This window comes from Ochotona princeps, chromosome 13 (assembly GCF_030435755.1).
Source record: "Ochotona princeps isolate mOchPri1 chromosome 13, mOchPri1.hap1, whole genome shotgun sequence".
Taxonomy (NCBI): domain Eukaryota; kingdom Metazoa; phylum Chordata; class Mammalia; order Lagomorpha; family Ochotonidae; genus Ochotona; species Ochotona princeps.
This window is the reverse complement of record NC_080844.1, coordinates 51,268,942-51,291,974: the sequence shown is the minus strand read 5'-3', so window position 1 is coordinate 51,291,974 and position 23,033 is coordinate 51,268,942. Positions and strand designations below refer to the sequence as shown.

Below are 23,033 nucleotides of genomic sequence, written 5' to 3'. Positions count from 1 at the left end.
CACTTTCATGTCTTTTTATAGTAAGAATTACAGCTTTTTCAATTATGAGTGGCACTCGTGGGCCAGTGTTGGGACTTAATGGGTAGGGAAGGCTACTGTCTGTGACATGACATCCCATATAGTACTGGTTTACTGCTTTGTTCTTTTTAAATGTATTTATTACTTTGAAAGTCAGAATTAGAGAGAGAGAGAGATTGGGAGAGACAGAGAAAGATCTTCAGTCCGCTGGTTCACTTCCCCAATGTTGTCTGCAGGCAGAATTGGGATGGTCTGAAGCTGGAGCTTCTTCCAGATTCTCTTCATGGGTGCAGAGGCCTGAGGACTAGAGCTGGCACCCATGACTTTTCCAGGGCATTAACAGGGTGTCACCAGAAGTGAAGCAATTTGGACAGGAACCACTGTCCTATGGGATGCTGGCACTTCAGATGGAGGATTAGCCCCATTCCAGCCCCTCCATGTTCCACTTCTGATGCAGCTCCCTGGTAAAGGCCTGGAGAATCGGTGGAAAATGCCTCAAGTGCTTGGGCCACTGCCACCTGGTTCAAACTCCTAGTTTTGGCCTGGCTTCGCCGTTGCCATTGTGGCCACTGGGGCAATGAACCAGCTGATGGAAGACCTCTGTGATGTTCAAACAAACCATCCTTCATTTAAAAAGAAGAAAAAGAATGGCAAACAGTACTCAATATCAGAGAAATTTTCAGCTCTGCCTATCTTGCGGGATCCTCTCAGAATTACTCGAGACCTTGGTTAGGCAATTTATAAGTTAGTAAATAAGCTACTATTGCTAAAATTATTTCTTTATAGCTTAAAAAGATACATTAATTACTTTCACTTATGCATCCTCATTCTACCCTCTGAATGTCTTTTGATTATTATAATATTGCCTCCTTGAAACTTCCCTGTCGTGCACTTCTCTTTTATAGCTGAATAAAATTATCAGCCTGGTCAAAAATGTTATCCAGGTCTTCTAGTTGCACATGTCATTGCTAATTTCCATTAACCCAACAACTGGTACAAGATACTAACTCTTGTATTTACAGTCTCTTATAACTGGCCTTTTTAAAACTTTAACCAGCTTTGTTGTTAATTATTACTCTAATCATAAACACCGAGTTTGATATGACCTTTGCAGATTGTCATTAAGGCTCTGTAAAAAACTTAAAGGCAACACAAGAATTATATCATTTGGCCCCCCTTGCTAGAAAATTCCACACAATTATTGCTGTCAAGGTCATTTAGGCATCTGTTTTGTTATTACTGCTGTTTTATATTGAGTTTTTTGGTTCAGAATTGTGAAGTGATACCATATCCTGTGATGGTGTTGCACTATATGAGCTTTAAAACATGTTTCCTAGTAAAACCGAGTATTACTTTAGGCACAGTCTATTGTTTTCAAAAAGTATAAATAGTTCTGCTTATGGGACCACTGGTAGTAACAAAAAGGCAAACAAATTCGTGAGAACTGGGAAACATTTCTTGCTTGGATGACCACAGTCAATAATTACATCACAGAAGAATGAAGTGCTATTTTTGGTGGGGCCTCCATTATCGTCTGGGACAAATAGAACCACTGTTACTTGATTTTCAGAATTCTATCTATTGTGTTAGTCTCTCCCTAGAAGGTGGATAACATAATAATTTAAATGTAGTTTCATATATAATTATGCTGAGAAGTAAGACAGTACGCTGTAATGCTGCCCCAATAAACATTTAAATGTCAGCACCAATGTCAATGTCCTCCTCATGCATATTCCATATTTCTCTGACTTGACTAGCAGTTATTGTACTCCTGTTTGGTAAAAGCCAGGCACTCATGATGTAAGGTGAATGTAGTAGGATCTCTGACATCAAAGAGCTCTCAGTAGTCTACCTTCAGGACTAATCACATGTTCTGTACTTGGCCATTTCCTGTTCTCAGAAGTGAATACTGGTGGAACAACATATTAATGTGTGAATTTCAACTAAGCTCTGATAATACTGAAAAGCAATTCTAATACGTTTCAGCCAGCAGCCCAGAGCTGTGTCTTTTCTAGAACATTAATAATCTTCCCTTTATCTTTTATCTGTGAGGCTAGTTCGTTAAAGGAATGAGGCTAAAGTGGAACCTGTAAGAAAGAGAAGGCAACGGAGTGTATCTTCACAGTCCTCTGATGGAGGACTTCATTGCCAACGTCTCAGGGCTCAGGCCCAGGGCAGGAGTGAGGGAAGATGCCTTGAAGGTCAAAAGCTCTGCTGAAGTCAAAGGACTGCACCTGCCAGGTGCCCTTGCTCAGCCTCAGCCCTTGCAGACACCCTCGGAATGAGGTCTGGCTGCTCAGGCAGTTCTGCTTGACACCGGCAGGGTAGCCGCCCACGTAAATGGGGTTGTTGGTGTCCGCCAATGTGGACTGGGTGTGTGCACTCTCAGCACCCACTACGTGGCCGTCCACAATGCGCGTGATGCAGTGCTTGCTTTTGTTGGCTTGCAGCACGTGCCATTTGCCGTCACACAGAGTGCCGCCTGGCCTGGGCTCATAGGTGGCTGTGATTCTCCCGGCGCCATTGTTCACGTGGAACAGGAGCTTGCCATGTACGAGCTCCAGGCCAACTGCATCCACTTTGGCACTGCTGATCCCCAGGAGCACGCCGTTCTTGGAGGAGGTGCGGAACTCGATTGTGATGTTTACGTCAGAGAGGACTTTCTAGCCTTCCTTGACAAGAGCTGCATATCCACTTCCTTCAAAGAAAGTTCTTTCCTGGGCCACTGCATAGCACCTGTTCACTGCCAAGGTCGACAGTGGCCTGTCCTTGTCCAGCACTTTGCTGTTGACTGTCACCTCCCCAATGCAGGCAGGGATACTGTGCGTGATATTTCCAGTGTTCCTGGCCCTGTACTCGGAAGGAAGTCCTCCAAGGTACAGCTTCCCTGCTACGTCCAGCGTGATCGTGTCTCCCACCGTGGTCACCAAGGGGCTTTGAAAAGATGCTATTTCTTACATGTTGCACTAGGAGAGTTGTGCAGAATAGCAATACTTCGATGGAATACGAGAGTTCTTCTCCCCCCATCCCCCAAATCTAAGCTGGCTTGCTCATCCTTGAAGCTGGGCACAGTTCTCTGTTTATGTTTCCACATTCCACAGATGAACATACTGTGAAACCTCAAGCTAAGCTGCCTTAGCTGATGAATATACATTATGTGGAGAAGGAATGATCCTTACCTTGGAAGGCAGAGTCAGAATTTTGTTACCAGTTCTCCTATATCAATATTTATTTAGCTCTATCTGTTTATATGTATATATGCAAATTGATGTTATGCTTTTAAGTCAACGCCATATAAATTGCAGGCATTGAATCATGGTTAAATCTAACGATTAAGCTTTCCTTGACTAGATTTTGGTAATGGCCTTTCTGTGTTTACAGTATCCAATTCAACATCGTAACAACATACTCAAAGATTATGTTCTACCACTTCATTATACATGACTACTTTCAAATACCTAAATTCTCACAGAAGTAATTATCATGCCTTCAATAATGCATGGGTATCTCATTCTTAGTAACCTGGGAATAACAACTCAAAGAACTATGACAGCCAGTAGGCTTGAATGGACCTTGGGGTCAAAAACATAGGAACTCACAATGGATGTTCATGATTTATTGCATTTTCTGAACCTCTCTTCCCAGATCTGCAAGTGCTGCAAACTCTAGTTGGCACTAGAAGAATTGAGTAGTTAGGAGGGCATTTACAGTGAGTGATGGGCAGGAAGAACAAATAATAAATCAGTCTTTAACATGTGCCTCTGTCTTGTGTGAGGAACATTTCCTGGCAATCTGTTTGAGAGTGAGTGCCATTTTATAAGATTTTATTTGAAAAGCAGGTGACAGGAAGAGAGAGAGATCATTCGTCTGCCTGTTTACTTCCCACATTACTGTAACTGCTGGGGTGGTCCAGGTTGAAACTAGATTTAGAACTCCGCCGTCAGTGGCAGGAGCCCAGTACTGGGGCCATCTTCCTCTTCAATCGCCGGGCACATGAGCAGTGAGCTAGATCCTAAACAGAGCAGCTGGGGCTCAAGTCTGCATATAGGATGCCAGTGGTACAGGCCAGTGAGACAAGCAGCAGCTAAAGCCACGATCCACTTTGCATAATGCTGACTACTTTTTAAAAGATACAAATGTCTCAGTCACAAAGAAAAAGTACATATTCTTCAAAGAATCTTCTGAAACTGTAAGACCTAAAGGGAGGTCATGACATCCTCTGCATTTGTCCCAGATTGTTTGGAAAGCACTCAGGTTGGGTGAGAACTTGAACCATAGTTCTGTACTAGTTGGGAAACGAGCATCACAAGATTGGCCGAGAATTTAGTTGATTGGCATTGTGCGTCTGCAGTGGTGGAGGCAGTAGTGAATGTCCCCTCCCGGAACACCCAAACACATTCATTCAAAATTGCAACTGAGTACCACAGACTTATTTTCCCAAATAAAGCACGTTGGCTGATTCCTGGCAATGCATAGTTATCATAAACCTAGTTTGCAAATAGATAGAAGCTATTTCTTAAAGATTTATTTATTTTTATTGCAAAGTCAGATATACAGAGAGGAGGAGAGACAGAGGAAGAACTTCCGTCCTTTGATTCACTCCCCAAATGGCTGCAACTCCTGGAACTGGGCCAATTCGAAGCCAGGAGCCAGGAGCCAGGAGCCTCCCCTGGGTCTCCCACATGGGTGCAGGGTCCCAAAGCTTTGGGCCGTCCTCGACTGTTTTCCCAGGCCACAAGCAGGGAGCTGGTTGGGAAGTGGGGCTGCCGGGATTAGAACCAGTGTCCATATGGGATACTGGCACGTTCAAGGCGAGGACCTTATCTGATAGCCTATCGTGCCGGGCCCGGGAGAAACTTTTTATGCTTCCAATACTCAGTGCTTTCTGGCCACAGTTATCTCTAATTTTGTTTTCTTTGTGGGGGAGAAGGGAAGGCGGGCTTTTCTGCTCTTGCGTATAAATGACATAGACCCACTTTCTGGAACACTGTGCTTTTAGAAAGCAGATTTTGTGAATCATTTGTGTCTAGATTGTGGTCATATGATTGATTCAAGTCCCTTGAAACTTATTAAGAAATTGCTTGTATTTTTCTATCCATCTTTTTTTTTCTTATGAGCAAATTAAACCCTTAGTCAGAGTTCAAGGATTCAAGCTTAAATGCAATACATTAAAGCTCTTAGGGGAATGAATTTTGAAGAGAAGAATGAAGAATTGATGACCTATTAACAGCTGTAATTCTCTCCTTTGAATTATTGACAACATGTGACCTTACAAATTGCAATCTATAAACAGCTTGGAAAATATGACCTTTGTGTTACATTTGGTCTCATAAAGGTTTTAGCTTATTATAAGTAGCTACCACCAGCACATTTTCCTGTAGGCTGAGGCATGGAAAGAATGCATATAACCCGAGAACTAGATGCTATTTAGACAGAGCTCCAGAAGACCGCTTACAGCAGAAGTGATAGATAGTGAGTGGCAGAAAACGTCTCAGCCGGGGTTAAAGTATTAAAAGTTTGCTTGTCATTGATTTACAGTCAGCAAATAGAAAGAATTAATTAGCTCAAGTTGGTTGACTTAGCACTTTTCCTCCTTCACTTCTAAAACAGCCAGGGACTAAGAATTTATAAAGAGACCAGGGTGACTGCACTGTATTTTTGCCGATATTTTAACCTTTCGTTTTTTTTTTTTCTCCAAGATAGAGTGCAGCTCAAAGTCATCAAACTTTGGTTTGAGATTACAACTTGTGTTTTACTGTCTGTCACAGTGGTGGTGTACTTGTTCAAAATTCCTTCATGTGACCAGCAAAAAAAAAAAAAAAAAAAAAAAAAAAGCCACAGATCTCCAATGATTATGTTAGCTTCAATATGGTATTAATGTTTTACCGCATTTTCTTTATCTCTTCACATTTTCTTTATCTCATCATCAGTTGTTGGACATTTGATTCCACACCTTAGCTAGTGCGACTTGAGCATTGGGATACAAGTAGCTCTTTCGTATGCTGATGGCATTTCCTTTGGGTTCCCAGGAGTAGGATGGTAGAACTGTGTTCAGCTCTCTGAAGAATCTCCATATTATCTTCCATAACGGTGGTAGTGGTTCACACTCACAGTGACAGTGTGTTAGAGTTCTCTTCCCCACATCCTTGCCAGCATTTTTTTTTAAATTTTGGGGTAACAGACACTCTGCATTGTGTTCTTTGTTAGCATGCCCCTGCAGGCTAATGATCCTCAATGTTTTCATTTTTTATTGGCCATTTTTATTTCATCCTTTGAAAACTACTTGTTCAAGCCCTTTGCTGATTGCCTAACTGGACTGCTTGATTTGTTGTTGAGTTTCCTGGGCTGATTATAGATCTTGGACATCAGTCCTTCATCAGTTGCTTAGCTTTCAAATATTTTCTCCCCATCTGTTAGTTGCCCCTTTACTTTAAATTATTTCTAGTACATTATTTCATAGCTGTCTGTTTAGGTTTCTGATGTTTAGTGTTCCATATTTTACCTCCCCGTGCGAATACTTTTCTGCTGCATATTTTATCACACACAAAAGTACATTGCAGAGATTTCTTTGCTTAGCATTCTACACCATTGTCATCCATAAATTACCCTCTATCTTTCCGGTCATATTTGTAAAACATCATTGTGATTTATAATATGTAAGTCATAAATCACAAATGTGTCAAGCTTATGATACCGCTGACCTTTTGAGAATATGCAGTCATTTTTGTAATATTCATGTAATTTTCAGTCCATCTTTGTAGCATGGTATTCATTGAGAATTTATGATTCTTATTAAAGGTAATCATGAAAGTATTACTATGTGTTGAGTATGCTAGTAAGGCTGCACATAAAACTAATTTCATTTGCTTCTACTTAATACGAAGGTCTATGTATACTGCTCCATAATTCATTGATAACATAGTGTGATTCCTTTAGGTCAGACTCCATTGTAGCACAAGAAATACTAAACATATTCAGGCTCTACACTAGCACAAGAAACTCTGTAGAAAGATGAATTTGGTGGGAAAAAAAAATATCACATTGTAATGAAAGGCCCAGATCAATAAATAATAAAATTGATGGTGTGAGAAACACATAGTACTAAAGAAAAATGAAGCAATAGCCCTGCCTGCCAGGGGGATGCGAATGGCTTCTTAGAGGAGTGGATACTTGAGCTGGATACTGGATTTGAGAAAACCTTTGGGGCCTCAACATTCCTGGTGGTTCAGAGAAAAATGAAGTATTTCAGGCCTGCAAGAAGTGGCCACCAAAAAACCCATGAAAACATGTGTTACAAACCAAAGGCCTTGGCTGTGTTAGTGATAAACAGGAGGTGATGTGCTAGAGACAAGGGGATTTGGACTGTTTCTGAAGAATGACAATTAGATTCTGCCTAGATTGTAAATTCCAGGGTGGCAGAAATTAAATTTCATGCATCTTTTTCCCTCCCACAGGGTCTGCCAGCTCTGTTTTGAGCAGAGTAAACATTCAATAGATGCTTGTTCATTGATTAATTTCTTCCTGGGGGTGAAGTATTTCTGCCTGGCTGGTAGCCAATAACGTTTTGAGTTTTTTCGGAGCCTGATAAAATGCCGACACCAAAGTAGTTTAAAAAAAAAAACACGCAAATATTGTTAAGGTGATGAGAAGTATCAACTTCACGCCATTTCTCAGAGCCTGTCACTTTCACTCCTGCAGCCAGAAATGTTATTGCCAGCTTTCAGCAAAATTTGGGGGAAGTTAAAGCTACCTAACAGAGTCTGAAAGTTTCTTCTCATACACACTGTTTACAGTGGGTTTAGAAAGTATCTGTTCCTTATACTCCTTGAGGGTGACATTCTGTTGCTATGATTATTCAAACCGTAGGGAAATGAACTAATTTGGAAAACTTGGGATGCAGCCGGCAGAGTGGAAGGATTACCCTCGTCCTCCACATGTGTTGACAGCCAGCCATTGGTGTCTGCACTGTAAATCGCAGGAATTAGCAGCCTGCAGTAATTGCCAGGAGTAGCTGGGAATCACGGAGGACCACAGGCAGTTCTGCAGTCAGTGACAGATTTCAGTTGTGTTTGTGACATGGGCATTTATTGATTTTTAAACCCTTTTTAGTTTTCTATAAAGTGAGCAAATTTCATGTGTTTTACAATACAGATTTAGGAGCTTCCCTCCCTCCCTCCCAGTCACATTCCTATATTCCTCCTTCCTTATTTGCTTGTTTTATTTGCTTTAATCCTTTTTAAAGATTTATTTACTTTTATTGGGAAGTCAGATATGCAGAGAGGAGGAGATACAGAGAGGAAGATCTTCTCTCTGATGGTTCACTGCCCAAGTGGCCGCAATGGCTAGAGCTGAGCCAATCCGAAGCCAGGAGCCAGGAGTCAGTAGTCTCCTCTGGGTCACAAACAGGGAGCTGGATGGAAAGTGGAGCTTCCAGGATTAGAACCAGCACCCATATTGGATCCTGGTGTGCTCAAGGCGAGGACCTGAGCTGCTGGACCACCGTGCTGGGTCCTGTTTGCTTTAATTTTTACATTGACATATCTTAAGTGTATTCACAACAGGCTTAATACTCCATTAGGTAAAGAATTCAACAAATGCCAACGACTGGTTTTAAACATTATAGACAAAGGCTGTAAGCACTAATCAAATCTCAGAATGTCAGTTTAGCTCATATAGATGACATTTTTTTGTACTATCATTTGGTATTTGTCTTTTTGTAATCACCTTCATGATTTCCAGTTGTGTCCATTTTGTTGCAAAGGACTGTATTTCATTCATTTTATGGCTGAGTAGCAGTCCATAGGGTATTTTTAGCACATTTTCTTTCTTTTTAAAAAAATTTTATATATAATTCCATAAACTCTGGGATTTCCCTTACCACCTTGCAAAATGTCCTCCCCCCAATGATTTCCCCCATATTATTACTAAAGTATATTCCTTCATAAGCAGTCGGAAGTCCATCATTTTGCTATAGAAGTGTATGCTGATATCACAGGTACGGACAATGGCAGAGAGTCCAGTGTCCCGTTGTCAAGATACATTTATTGAACAGTTTCTTTGGGAGTCCCTCTATGATCAGCACATTTTCCTTGTCCAGTCATCAGCTGATGGACATCTGGACTGATTCTGTGTCTCATCTATTGTGTGTTGAGCTACTCTCACCATGGGGAGTACAGATAACTCTCTTGTGTGCTGATACCATGACATTAACATTCTGAATTAAGGAGATACGTTGCAATGTTTGATCTGAGGTTGGTTGGTCTGTGGTAACTGCTTTGTTTCCTTCTCAGCAAAACCTAAGATGTAATTTTCATCCTCAGCACTTTGCAGAGCTGGGGCCCTAGAGCAGCTCTGCCTAATACTTGAGTGGAAGAGGAATACCAGGGTCATTCTGTCTTTTCACCAATGTCAATTGTGATTTTGTTGCAGGTAGATTTGGTCATTCGCAAGGTTGGTGGATGCCAACATCAGCACCCTTGCCTTGGACACTGAGCTGTGCTCTGTGCCGTCTGGGGCTGACTTATCTAGGTAGGCATCATGGTGTCTGGGGCCTGTGAGCGTTACCCCACATCCTTACGGATTCCTGCTTCGGCATCTGCAGCTGCCACTGTTCACTCGGTTCCTTCCCCTCCTTCACTGAGTTGTACCACATCCACACATCACCTGAGCTTCAGCCTCCATTCCTCTGTTCTCATCAGGCTTCTGTGGTACATGTCCTTCCCTGGGCAAAACCAAAGTCTGTGTTCAGTGGACGCCCCCTATAAAACTTGCCTGTTCTCCTCCTCCCTCAAGGCAGGTCCTCACAGCATTTTGTATGTACCTCCTTTGTAACACTTACCACCTTATGTAAAGCTGTCCTGAGGCTCCAGAGATAATAATCAGTTCAAGAACATCAAGCTTATTATTTTGCTTCAGTGAGGTATCTACAGCAGAGGCCCTGTGGCTTGTCCACAGTAACAGTCACCATAAAAAGATAATAACTGGGATATGATAACCCACCATCCTAGCAGCACAAGGAAGCATTCCTTGAACCTTCGTGGACCGAGGAAAGGCCCGCCTTGCTGTTTCTCACTCCGGCCCATCATGCTGCAGATCCAAAGACCCGTTCTGCAAGGACATCATCTTTATCTTTCTTGTGCCTGCCTCCCTGCCAGGCACTACCGTTCCATAATTCTGCCAAGTGCTATCTTTTCTTCTTGACAGAGTGCTAAACAGTGATTTATTGCTTGAATACACATTGCCTTCATGGAAGTGATTTGTTTAAAACAACAGTAAAGTGCTAAATAAATTATTCATTCCATGCTAATTCTTCACTTTTATGTGCCATAGTAAGCGTCAAAATAAGCAGCCCGTGGGGCGTTTTATTTTTGCCACATTAATCTTGGACAGTTTAAAGGGGCGGGGGTGAGGGGAAGAGGAAATCTAGAGTTTCCAGTGTTAAAAAAAAAAAAAAGAGAGCCCGGGTTTTCGCTACCAGCACCTTCACGGCTGAGGGTTCCAGCAGCCTCATTTGCTTCGCCTGTCCCAGTTTGCTCCTGCTGACTGTGAGCAAGGAGCCCTCATGCACAATGCACTACAGAATGAGCCACAGGGCCCGAGTCCTGTCACAAGACCAGGAGGCAAGTGGCTTCTTTTCAGGGACATTCTCGTTTCGCAGAACGGAAGTGGAGAAGGGGCTTGTGGGGAACAGGACAGGATTTTTTTCTAAATCTCACTGACGCCGTGATTTAAGATTAAAGGTTTATAAAGTGAAAGCAACAGCTGTAGCATACTTACCCTTTTTACCCCACCTGGTTTCTGACATGGCATGGTGATGTTGTTCTCTTCTGACCTTGTATAGACTTCTTCCTGAAGCCTCATTCCTGTGTTTGTTGGGGGCCATGTGGGTTATTGTCAGTTTATGAAGTCTTCCAATAGCAGAGGGACACGCAGATGGCTGCTTTTAGATTTGCCAGAACCCTCAATCTTCTTTCCTGAACATTCTTTCTCCAGGGTTGCACTTGCTATGAGTGCCCTATAGATGTCATCCCTCAGATTGGGGAATTTAGATGAGACAGGACAACTGTCAAGATCTCAAAACCTGACCAGAAGCCCAAGAGATCTACGTCTGGCTGGATACTGCTAGAGCCCAAACCTATACCCATCTCCTGCATGGGAACAATGAGAACTTTCTCCCATGGTGATAACATAGATGGAATTAAAAGTGTGTAAGTGACTTAGCTTGTTGTATGATTTGGAATGGACCCCATCTGCAGCCAGTGGGGGATAGCTGCTTTCTCGTGTGTCTAAAGCACCCAGCGCCCACCTAATGACTCTGTTAGCTCTGTCCAGTCACAACGAGTAATCAGGGCAAGTTTCCCTTTCCTCTTGTGTATGTCCTTGATCTCACTTCAGGACAGATACACACAGGAAGTGCTTAGAAAACACTTGGGAAGATGATACAGAAATAAGCAGGTACAGAGGTGTAATAGAGAGACGACAACATTGAAAACGAAAAGAACATTCTGAAACTTGCATACGCTTCTAAATGTTTTCAAAAAGCTTTTCTTTCTCCAAGCTAGCCATGCAGTATGATGGTTACGGACATAAACTCCGGGTCCTAAGTGTTCATGTTTTCATCCCAGTTCTTCCACTGATGCGGTAACTGATTTGGGGACAAATTACTTACACTACTCTAGGGCCAGGGAGAAAGAAAAGAACAGGTATTGGCGTCATTGGGTAACTGAGAAGCTATGTGGATTATATTCAGTGTGCTTAACAGATTGAAAGAAATTAAAAAAAAAACAATAGGGAATTAGAAAAGGGAGGTCTAGTTTTTATCTGTTTTAGTAAGGAGAGAAAAGAAGCCAGATGAATTAATGAAGGTTCATAAAATGAATTTAAAATGACTTTGCAACCAGTTCTAACCCTCCTTACTCTCAGCTTTAAAACTCACTTTTATGGGGCCTGGCTGTGGTACTAGTGGTTACAGTCCTTGCATTGCACACATCAGGATCCCATGTTGGTACCAGTTCTAATCCCAGCGGCCCCACTACCCGTCTGTACCCTGCTTATGGCCTGGGAAAGCAGTCTAGCACAACCCAAAGCCTTAGGACCCTGCACTCAGGTGGGAGATCTGAAAAGGCTCCTAGCTCCTGGATTCGGATCAGCACAGCTCTGGCCATAGTGGCCACTTGGGGAGTGAATCAGTGGACAGAACATCTTTCTGTCTCTCTCTCCTCCTCTCTGTATATCTAACGTTCCAATAAAAATTACAAGGAAAAAACCTTCAACTTTACACCATACATACACACAGACTGAATTTGCTCCAGTTTTGCAGGGGAGGAGTTTTTAGAGGGCTGCTAGATGACAGGTTAAAAAAATAAAGATACAGGCGCAGATGCCCAATCTGCATGCAAACATTTTTTTGCCTAGCCATGGCTGCCACTTCCTAGGGAGAAGGCACTCGCAGGAGCGGATCTCTGCATTGTCCTTCCCAACCTTCCCCAATCCTGCAGATCTGTGTATGAAAGTTAATGCTCTTGAATGATAGGGCAGAAAAATCAATAACCTTTGGCTTGGATCAGACACATGTTTTACAACTACTCAGCCCTCACAAAAGAGATACATAGCATTGAATTGCATGTAGCATTTAATCCCTTAATCAGTCTAAGCGCTCAAGAGGAAATACAAGATACTTAGAGTACCATTCGGAAAATTGGAATCTGATGGAATGATAATGCTCTTGGATTGCAATTACCCAGGGTGTTGGGATGCAGATCAAATCTGGAAACTAGCTAGAATAGCAGTAATTGCTCAGGTAGTCTGAACAAGTTTTTGATGCTTGGGAAAGCCCTTCAGCAACACAATCAGTCAGTCACACCATCAACAGATAGTGAAGTTTCTGCGGTCAGAAGGAGGATATTATGTCTATTTGCACCTGGGAATTGAGAGCTAAGGGGCCTTTGCCATGACAATGATTTGAATATGAGGTCAGGAGTTAGGTCATTTGTCGTCTTGTAAGCCACATTAGAAAATCTGAAGTTCATTTTCAGATCAATGAAAAGCCTCAGGCATATTTTTGAAGTGTGGGAAAAGACAAAAAGTTTTAAAGCGTGTTATGGTGGCAGCAACATGAAGGGTAACTCGAGTAAAGCAAGCTTAGATGCTGGTAGAGGCACTGGAAACATTTCAAGTCTCAGAGTGCCAGGCAATGTAGCCAAGAGCAGACTATGGTGACATTAGACAAGACACACATGTAAAGCTCAGGGTTTGATAGATAAGGGGGAAGACGGGGATAATAGCGTCAGGAAAGACTCAGAGTTTTCTGCTTGGGCTGCGGCAGCAGCATTTGCAGAGGCCAGCATCACTGAAGATAGAGTACATGATTGAGTTATTCAACATTGACTGTTATTACAAAAGGAAAAAAGCCTGGCCTAATGGACGGATGGAGGCAGCTGAAGCTCTTTAAGGTTCCTGGACTTCTGCAATAATGTGCTGGCCTCGGAGCCTGTACTTGCATCCAGCTCTTATGATCTTGTCTACGATGGCTTGTATGGAAAGCACCATTGAAAAGGTTTAATGAGCATTTAATGAGAAATCCTGTCTGAAGGCAGTTTTACCGTGAAGTTAATGAAGCTTTAGAATCGGAGTTCTCATGGCCACTGGCTCCTGTGTGTGCTGGCTGTGCTGGGGAGCTGTATGTTGTTCCAGGTGGAAAAGAAGAACTAGCTTATAATCACGAAGCGTTTCTGTTCATTTTTTCCTGCTGAAAAAGCTGGAGGCACCTTGAAAGAAAAGTATGTGAATCCTATGGCACTAATAAATTTTCTGGTGTCTACTTTCTTGTTCTAATATATATTCCTTTTGAAATCCCATTGCATTATCTTTTGTGTTTTTAAAGTGTAGGGCAACACTGTGTAAGCTTTACCTCTACAGAACTGTCTGTGCTTGGTCCTACCTGTTCGGACCCTGGGTCAATCTCTCCTAACCCTCTTCTCTAAGAACTTGTTTAACCCAGAGCATGTTTCTGTACATAGGAACTTTTGCCTTAGGTAAAACTTAGTCTATTACACTGAGATTAATCTCTCCCTATGGATATTCCTTTTACAAGAACTAGTTCTTCAGAACATGGGACCTATATCATTTCTCAAAGGACATGATCGAATTACATGACCTTTTCATTTCTTTTCCATTTTGACCTTATGATAGTTTTTTAAAAAAGACCAAATCTAATTTTTATACCTGCTCACTAACCATGTCATCAGGAGTATAATCTTGTAGAAGTATTTTGGTTATGGGACTTAAAGGCAAGGTATCCGTTAAGAATAATTTAACCTTTAGAGTTTTTTTTTTCCACAACAGAAATTTTTTGTCACTTACTAACACATTTTAATTTAGATTTCAAGGTGTTCTTTCAATTTCGTGTTCAAACCAGGTTTTTAAACGTGAAGTTTCGTTATGTCCTACCACTTCTCAGCACTTAGACAAGGCAAAGAAAAGATAAGCTTATCATTTATTATTTTTAAGAAAACAGGAAGCATTTTTCTTCCTCGCATAACCAAGTTAAGATTTTCTTGTGTCAAAGGAAAAGATTTGATATCACCTCATCAGCTATCTGGTACTTTATTTTTAAATAAACTATACTATAAACTTATAGTAAGAGAATAAATGCTAACAATGCTTTTATTCCTTTCAGTTTTAATTTTATTGATATTTGGGGTTCACGTTCAAATTGCTTGAGATGCCTCAAGAGTGCACAACTTTGCTTGCTGTATCATGTTAACCTTGAAGAATAATACTTTTTATAATTGAGCTGACCTCGCTAGACTCAGATATAATACCATAAAATCCAAGATGGGTAACGAAGAAAGTGAGTTGTTTCATTTCTTTGTGCTGCAGCTTAATGTGAAGAATCATCTGAACAGAAGGACCCCTCATCATTAACACACAGTTTGCTGCTTAATGGAGTGTTTACCCGGTGTATGGGTTATCACCTAGGAAGCATGTTAATATTTAGACAGTGTTTGTAATGCAGACAGATAGTGACTTGAGAGCTTGGAGATCTGTGTTTCTCAGATCATTGCGTCTGAAACATTGAGAGCAAATCTCCTCATTCCTCACAGCCCTTCTGTTGTTTCCTACCAAACTCAGGTTCTATACCATCGATTTAAGCATCTGGTACATATTTATTCTTTGATTTCTAGATGTCCAAAGAAAAAAGGAAGCAATATACATACATACATATATACTATATATATATACTATACTATATACGCTATACTATACTATATACGCTATACTATACTATATATATACCATACTATGCTATACTATTGTATACTATATATAGTATATGGACATATAATATATGTGTATATATATATAATGTGTTTTACGCTGCTGAGTTGAGGCTGTTGTGCATTGTGTGTTTTGCTAACTCTGTAGGAGGTGAGTTAATTTGAAAAGGGAAGGAAGATGGCTTGGATGCACTTTGCCTTCCTTCGGACCACTATAGACAAGAATGAGGACTGGGTGCATAGCTTGAACAGGGTGGTTTACAAGGTTTCCTTGAACTCTGCCTATTCCTCTAGCCATTGTGGCCATTTGGAATATGAACCAACTGATGGAAACTCTCTCTTTCTCTCTTTCTAATTCTTCCAAAATAAATACATAAATCTAAAATAAAAGATTAGCATTAAAAAAGATGTAGTGGATTTGACAAGTTAACTGGGATTTTTGTTTGTTTTGCTGTAATTCAAGACTTGGGTGTAGGACAGAAATTCATTGTCTATTATCAAAATCCTTTTTATTGATTATGAATAGCAAAGACTTTGACTTTCAGTAAAGGAGAGGAGATGGCAGTGGCCTTGAGTGAGATCTGCAACTTAGGACAAGACACTGTCATTCCTGTGCGCACCATGACCTTGCGACTTGGCCTTCACTGTGAATGCCTTCTGGCTCTGAGCAGGTTCAGACGGAGGATCCAGCAAGTGCACCCAAAGTGTGCTTCAGTTTCTCACAAGGATCACGTGTGCTGCATTTTGCTCTGTGTCTGGTGTTGATTTAGTTGTCTGTGTGCCCCTCTCTGTGTGTGCATCACTGTTGGCCATTTTGTCATTTCAGTTCCCCAGTAGTGGTGCACTTGGGTATTTAGTCAACTTCAGTGTCATAGAGAGAATATTGTGTCAAATTCTTTGTGGCTCATTCAGAAATACGAAGGCCATTTGTAGATTAGACACTTTATAGTGGAAAAATTGTTTTCTGGATGAGCTCACGCTTCCTGCTGGATTTTCATCCCTCCAGTTATGTTTGTGCATACCAGGTGGCTTCTGTGCACCGCATACCAATCCCTTCAGTGGCACCTTAATGCAGTTGAACAGTTACTGATTTTTTCACCTCTTTGGTGAGTCAAGAGGAGCACAGTTACACATTCTCTAATATTGTTGAGATCCGTAGCTCGATATGTGGACATTCCCCATGAGGAACCGAGATCCAAAGTAAGCCAAGCTCTAGAATAATTTAAGTGAAAGAACCAACTCCTCAAAAGGATTTCACTAGGGTTCAGGAATTCTAAACCTAAAGAAGTACAATTATTGTATGTCAGCAAATAGTTAAACCTCATGCCTGCCTGTCATAAGGAAAGCATCCTGCAGAAATCTAGGGAAGTTTCTAGAGTGAGAGCTAGGAGTCTGTGATGAGCACTAGGTCTGAGAGATGACAAGTCTTCATAAATACTTTTGGAGTGAGGAGAAAGTCGGGCACTTCAGTGGATACGCCTTGCTTCACTAATACTCATGCTAGACAGCAAAGCTTGCAGGACAGCTTGGTCCAGCGATTGGGGTTCAGTTTGTGCTGTGTTGGACTTGCCTACCCCTTACCAGCTGAATAACTCAACATTGCTTTTAGTTTTCAAAAAAATGAGATGATTACTTGCAAATCTTTGAAGTTTTTGCTAGTGGAATTTGCCACACAAAAAGATGCTAAACAAATGCTGCAAGTGATTAGCAAGGGTTTTTGTTTCAGAATTCAAGTGACTTATTAAATATAACACAGTAAAAGAGCCTGTTAGGTGGTACTGGGCAGTCAGTTCCCAACTCTTCTGTAATGGCAGAACTCACTTCTTATCAGCTCCTGGGTTTTCCCAGTGTTCGTTGCTTATGGCTATAGTCTTGCTTATGGCTAAGAGTATCCTTCCAAACTATAAAATGAATGTATACCCACCAGAGGTCCTTCTTGTCTCTGCTGGATGCAGCTGTGCCTGCTCCTTTCAAAAAGAAGTGTTATTCCTGCCCTGTGAACATGGACCTGCCTAGCACTGAGCCTTTGGTGCTGTCACAGTGAACAACACATGGCTGGTACTTGGGTTCTTGATGATGACACTGATGGGCTGAATTAGTCCTGGAACTACAGAAACTCTTGCCTTTCTGCCATAAAGAATAGCACACCATCTATTTGCATCAATTTAGATGTTCTGCCTCTTGCTGTGTTTTGCAGATACCATGCCAAAATCAGACTCAAAAACTGGTCTTCTCTTGATTCCAACCTTTTCTTTTTCCCAACAAAGCACACTACTGACCTAACATGTAAAACCCCCCTACCACACTAGAGCCAAGCTTGTCTCACCTCCTGGCAGTCTATGTTCCCTGCTTATAGCTGCACCTTAGGTGACCTCAGGACTTGCTCATAGCTTATGCTCTCTGAGCTTTCAGGTATCTGGCTATATTTGTGCCCATTTTCCTTGGAATACCCTACCTGTCTGTACCCTCTCGTTTCCATCTGAGTCACACATGCTGTGGGATTTCTCTTGAATACCCCATTCCTAATGACATCCCTTGCTTGCTGTCTAAAGACACAAATCCCTTTCATCTTCCTTATTGTAAATAATCTATGCACAGATCTCTCTACAGATTGTGAGCTGCTAGGGCCTGGGACCAATTCTGTTTTCTATTTGTGTCTTCATAGCAAGGGTATTTTATTTCTGTCTTTTACAAGGCTTAATAAATGCTTATTGAATTAAGTATGTGAAATTTTAGAACTGAAAGGTCTGTCTTCTGAACAAAGCTCTTATTTTCTAGGAATTGTAGAAATTCTTATTCTTGGATTCATGAGCTGCTTAGATTCAGGAGATCATTGATACCACTAAAGTTAAATTCACTGTTTGATGCTCATAGATTTTGTCAGATCACATACTTGAAGACTTCATGTCCTGTAAAAGAAAAAAACTCCCTTTGTTGAAGTTGAAAAGTTGAGTAAATGCTGTTTGAGCTGATGACACAATCTGGAACATGCATATTTTTAAAGACAACCACTGGGAATATTTGCTTCTTTGCCATATAATTTAGGTACACTGGACCTGGGTAAATGAAGACACCCGAGGCCTGATAGAGGCTGGTGTGTCCAGGGTGAAGGTAGCCAACCTTGCCACCAACCCCAACCTGTTGACATCCTCAGAATCATTCTCACTTTGCTCACCTGAACCCGGCTGTGTCCCACTACAGATGAGTGGAACCGAAAGTCGGAGTGATTGACCTCTGTAAAGTCTCTGCATGCGTGGCAACTACAGGAATAGTTGTCAATTCAGCCTTGAACCACTAATGAGTGAGAGAAGAAGAAAGAAATCAGATTGTTTTATACAACACGATTTTGTCATCATTGATAGATTCAGGTTTGGAACTCTAGACCGCAGTGAATGAAAGAAACCATAGGGTCATCTGACCCAGAATGCTCACTGGCAAGGAGCTTGAAGATCCACTGTGGAGTTTCCTTGAGCTGCTACTCTTATAGTTGAACACAAAGAAGGAACAAAAGCAGGTAAATCATTAATAGCTGAGATCTGAGGAACTGTGTCTACTTTAACATTTCCTTGAGATTAAGGTGAGGTAGGGTACAAGACAGTGGCCAGGCCAACTTTTAAATTACAGTGCATTTTTAAATTTCTGTTTTTTTTTCTCTTCCTGTGGGGTGCATATTTTAATTTACCTAAGGAAGCAGAAGAACTCATATATTTTCCCTTAAGAAAAGAAACAAAAATTCCTGTGCTGCTGGAAAGTTATAGACAAATTCTACTGCATCACAGCTAGAAATGAATTATTTCAGTCATTTTTGAAAACATTCTACTAGATTACCATGGAGGTGTTACAGGGGTTCCTCGAATATTTGGAATTTCACTTGAAATTGACATTTATGATAATAATGAGAAAATACTGTCATACTCAAAAGCGTTACACAACTAGGCATCGCTCTAATAGATGATGCTGCTTGTGAGGGAACTTACGCTGCTACCAGATTCATTCATTTGTATACATACTAAAAATGAAGCTTGCCTTTCTGTTTCAGTTGAATAGGACATCTCCCTACTAGCATTTACTATTTTACAATAGAGTTTATCCAGTACTTGCGTCTGTTCACCTGCACTGTTGCGTTGTCCTGTGACCCAGTGCACTGGAAAAGTGGGGAGTGGATTGGTGTTTTCCTTGCACTGTTCAGTCATGATGTTAGTGCATCCAAAATAGCGTTGTTGGAATGATACAGTAGGGGGTTGGGAAGGCCCTGCCCTGGGAAATGATAGAGTAGTTTATGATGTTCAGCCTTGAAACTTGGCTTCAGTCCTCGGGTGGAAGCCCTTGCTCACTGTCTTGGACACCCGCACACATCCTGCGCGTACATGGTTCCTGGAAGCCTCCCTTGCAAAGAATGGCTGATCGGAGAGCAGCACCTTGGCGTATACACAGCAGCAAGTCCTGCCAGTAACTGTGAACAGTGTGGCAAGGAGAAGGCACAGAGAAAGAATTTTGCATATGTTATGTGGTAACAGTAGTTCATAGACTGGTTGGGGGAGTATGTGAGGCGCCACGGTGAAAATTCCTAGAAATAACTGGATACTGAGGTCCTGGTATAATGAATATATGAATTATTTAAACCATGGGTGTTTAGATTAGAGCTATTTAAAAATATTATCCTAAGATTGAGATAGGAACCTTAAAATACTATTACCAGGGCCCAGTATGGTACCCTAGTGGCTAAATCCTTGCCTTGCGAGCGGTGGGATCCCATATGAGAATGCCTGTTTGTGTCCCAGATCCCAGCTGCTCCGCTTCCCATCCAGTTGCCTGCTTGTGGCCTGGGAAAGCAGTAGAGGATGGCCCAAAGCCTTGGGACTCTCTACCTACATTGGAGACCCAGGGGGAGCTCCAAGCTCCTGGCTCCTGCTGCTTCAGAGTGCCTCAGCTCTGGCCATTGTGACTACTTGTGGAGTGACCCAGCAGATAGGAGATCTTTCTCTGTGTCTCTCCTTCTCTCTATAAATCCTCCTTTCCAATAAAAATAAATAAAAATATGTTTCAAAAACTCTTATTATATATATCACTCATTATTTTGAAATAGGGGGATTTGGTCCCTGTATAATAAAAAAAATAAAATGTAGAATTTAATGGAATACAGATAGATATTCTATTTTATGTGTGTGTGTTCTTCAAAACAGCTTTTCTCTCAGATTGAATTTACACCCTGCCATAAACCTGAAGTTATGGTAAGGTTTGTCCATGAAGGGATGTTTACTGAATGAGTAAATGACTATTTTATATATTAGCTAAGTAAATATAATGTTTCTGTTTTCTTGGTCCCGGACCCATCATGTTTCTTTTGATGAACCAGTTCCATTGATTCTCAAAATACCATTTGGGAAATTGATGTAGACAATGGAATGAACACAAGAGGCCGAGGTGTCTTTTACTTTTCCTTATTTAAAGAGGGTAAATTCAGCTACAACCCCTTTAGCAGGTGTTCCTTTTGTTAAATAGTATTTCGAATTCACCAGAACAGAAAACGAACCAACACACCACACAAAAGACTTAAGAAAATCATGATGCGGCACTTTGCAGGAGTCAGGTGATAAGCCATGCACATAGTCTGTTATGGGGATGGAAAACAGGGAGAGAAGGAGAGATCTCCAAAACCTCCATCAAAAGCATGACTGAAGGTTAGCAGTCCTCCCTTGATTCTTGCTTGCATTCTAAAAACAGGAAAATTCAATGGATTGATTCAAGCAGTTATGCTTTGAAATGCCATAAGGATGCCTCTTCTGGGGCAGTATGGAGAAACTGCCCAAGTGTGTCACTGACATTTTTAGTTTTACTAGCCTGATAAGAAGAAGCAAGGAGTGGGTTTCTACCTCCATGCCCACCTGCTTGCTCACCCGCCAGCCTGTGCTAGGGAATTTCTTGGGGGGAGAGAGACACAGTTAGTTTGTGTCTGTCTCTCTCCCTCTCAACACTGTAACATGCAGGGTTGGAGGAGTACCTTCCCTGGGGCGCTTTCGATTTTCCTCAGATGCGTGAGACCAGGCTTGTGCCAGCCGAATGTCTTTATTTAATTTGCCACCATACTCTACCAAGAGAACAGCTATCTAGTATTGCCTGGTGCCCACCCGCTTTTCTTGGTGGTGGGAGGGATTGATGGCCCATGTTGACAACATCCTGCCAAGGAGGAGCAGCCACACAGTTCTGTGTCTTCCAAGAAACAGCCCCCCTGCTGCCACTATCAGCATTCCTGTGCTGGTGGTGATTGAAACTTAGCACTTGGCGAGACTTAATTGGCACGCAGATCTGTTAAGCATATGCCCCTGCCCCAGGCATGCCATCTGATGTGCCCACAGGGTGCCCCACACCTCACACATGCTCAGAGTTTATTGAAGGAGCAACTCTGAGCAGGTTCTGGAAGAACACTGAACTCTGGTTTCAAAGAAGGGTGTCCTTGTTGGATCGGTGCTCACGGAACTCTGCGCGTCTTGAAGTCTCTATCGTTTCTCGTTTCTTTGAGCTTGTCTGCGGTCACAGAGCGGGAAGAAGTGGTTACATTCTCCCCTGATGCTGCTGCAGTTAATCGAACCCTGTGCGAGGTGAATGAAGCTTGGAAGAAAGGCTTAAGCATTTGGCAGTGGTCCGCTGCCTCAGAACTCCAGGTTAGCAAGCTCTGTGCTCGCTGTGGCTAGGACTGCTCCCTGGGCTGTTTGGAAAACTCCATGGAATCCGTGTCACTGTTTTCCTACTGAGCTGAAAGTAGCAGAGCTGGGCCTGAAATTCTAGGTTATGCGTACCAGGAGAAAAACACAAATCTCAACAGCTCATCCAGTTCACTTCTTCCATGACAAGTAAGAGTTGGGGACAAGGAACCTCCTACCCAGTGGAACCTTCCCCGAGTATCGTTCGCACAGTAAAGTTGTCAGGTGGCGCTGGATCGTTGCTCTGGCACTGTGAACAGCAGTGCTCTCAGCCACTGTGAGGGGCCTGGTGTGAGTTTCCGAGGGAAAGAGTGGGGGTGGAGCTAGTCCTCCACTACTCTCTTTTTTCTTGAGCAACACTTAGGATCCATCTGGATCATACATTCCCAGACCCTGTCTTATTTCCTTGTGTTTCCCTATTTTGTGCATAGAGCCTAGGCAAAATTTTGGATTCATAATAGGTATTTAAACAAAGTTGATATCTGAAAAATGAACTAAGTACTGAGGTCTTCTCTATAAGGGCAAATCCATGGTTGGGTTAGAAAGCAGAAGGATTTGGCATGGAGCCAAAAAAAAAAAGGTAATAATTTTTTTTTTAAAGGAACGAGCATTGAGGGCCCATTGCAATAGTCTAGTGGCTAAAGTCCTAGTCTTGCATGTGCCAGGATCCTAAATGGACACCGGTTCTAATCCTGGTGGCCCCACTTCCCATCCAGCTGCCTGCTTGTGTCCTAGGAAAGCAGTTGATGACGGCTCAAAGTCTTGGGTTCCTGCACCTGCATGGGAGATCTGGATGAGGCTCCTGGCTCCTTGCTTTGGACAGCGCAGCTCCGGCTGTTCTGGTGCTTGGGGAGTGAATCATCGGATGAAAGATCTTCCTCTCTCTCTCTCTCTTCCTCTCTGTATATCTGACTTTGCAATAAAAACAAAACTGTTTTTTAAAAAGAGGAATGAGCATTGAAATTTGTTTCAAATGAAATTTGCATTTATTACCTAACGTTGCTCCCACAGCCATACCTTCTGGAAGATACTACTA

The 23,033-nt window shown here is 42.0% G+C and overlaps 1 protein-coding gene across 5 annotated transcripts in view; it reads left to right on the top strand.

Annotated features, from left to right (window-relative positions):
• SORCS1 (sortilin related VPS10 domain containing receptor 1) overlaps positions 1-23,033 on the top strand; it is a 488,198-nt gene that overhangs the window by 150,609 nt on the left and 314,556 nt on the right. The gene's annotated exons all lie outside the window — the stretch shown is intronic.